The following is a 1597-nucleotide window of genomic DNA, read 5'->3' on the forward strand; positions in this document are numbered from 1 at the left end:
CTAGGACTACTCACTGACAACATTATATGCTACACAGAATGGGCGTGTGTGTGGTGTGCTATGTACATTGCTATGGAGACCAACCTCCCGGATAGACTCTGTTGTGTACTGACACTGTGAAAAACCCCATGCACAATTGATGGTGCGTGGTACCCTGAAGCATCATGGGAAGGAAGTGCATGTATAGTACAGCGGATGCTGTGGTGATGTCCTAGGCTCAAGCGGTGTGTGTGTGGTGTGGCGCTCTGGTGGCCTAGTGGAACTTTCGCCCTCCAGAAAGTTTTCACTCGGCGGCCATTGGGCCCACTGTGTGCTATTATGGACCTTGTTGTCATTGGCAGTGGCGGTTAATCTCAAAACTGAAGGAGAGATCACAAGAAGCGAGGACAGGGTAAAAGACTGCCTCAGGAGGACGTTAACGATGTGACGTCATGTGATATTCGGTCACAGGGAGAAGAGAAGAGAAAGACTTTCACAAACATATAAGTAGTTTAAAATAATAACAACAACAACAATAATAATAGTAACCCTCCTTTAGACTGAAAATCACACTGTAAGGTATAACCGCTGTAGGGAGGGCATGTCCAAGGATGGCTTAATTCCCTTCAAGAGGGTCAGTGAAGAAGCTGCAGGACAGGTTGGAACATTAGTGGTGTGGAAGGGAGTCTGGAGACGTGTCCGTGTGGACCGGCAAACTCTTCCAAAGCAATGTTTGAAAGCCTGCCTGAGAAATGCTTGCTTATCAAAACTCTTTCTGCTTCCCTCAGAATTCTTCAGATGTTTTCGGCAAGCAGAAACCACCAAAATTCTTCTAGAATTTCACTCTGGGCAAAGTTTGGAGACAGCCAAGACGAGTGAAACCCCTCCACTGAGAAGTTTCGTGGGACTTATTACTGCCGCTTTTCTGGCTTCCCTTGAAAGCTCTCAGATGTTTCACTCCCTCAGGAAGCTCCAAATTTGCCACAAGTGAAATTCTGTGGCAAAGTGGACAGTGAAAATGGGGGGGTTAAACTGATATTGTTTTAATACTGTGTATTTGTAGGGAATGAGACAGAGAGGTTGTGCCTGAGGGTGAAAGTAAAGTGGGTATGAAGCGCCAGCAAAAAATTATGGAGTGGAAAAAATAAATCACATTTCATCCATGTTCTTTCAGCTTAAAAAACTAGCAAACATGTGTTGGTCAAGTGGGAAGTGAGAAAGCTAGAAGCTACAGAAGGGAATTAAACCATCCTCCTGAATCGCAGAAAAAACCATATATGTATTTTTGGACCTTGGATTAAAAAGGAAAAGAAAAATTACACCTGTGCTCAGAAAACACTGAGCGGAAGAAGTTGTCACAGCCATTCATGCAGGAAAAGGTACCTTGTTTGTCGAATTTGGGGGTCTTTTCTTATCGGTGTTTAAGGGCTGGGATGTTGGAAGGGATGCTAGTGGAATGGGACACACAACTATCCAGTCCTTATGGCATCAGACCCAGTGGCTGATGGGAGTTTGGCTTCTGTGTCTCAAGGGGAATGGTCACCCAAAATGGAAGACCTGACTCTGTCTGGATGGACTAGAGCAAAGTTCTGGGTGTATTCCCTTCATCTACCACTCT

Source organism: Gekko japonicus, unplaced genomic scaffold, assembly GCF_001447785.1.
Source record: "Gekko japonicus isolate JY-2015 unplaced genomic scaffold, Gekko_japonicus_V1.1 scaffold755, whole genome shotgun sequence".
Taxonomy (NCBI): domain Eukaryota; kingdom Metazoa; phylum Chordata; class Lepidosauria; order Squamata; family Gekkonidae; genus Gekko; species Gekko japonicus.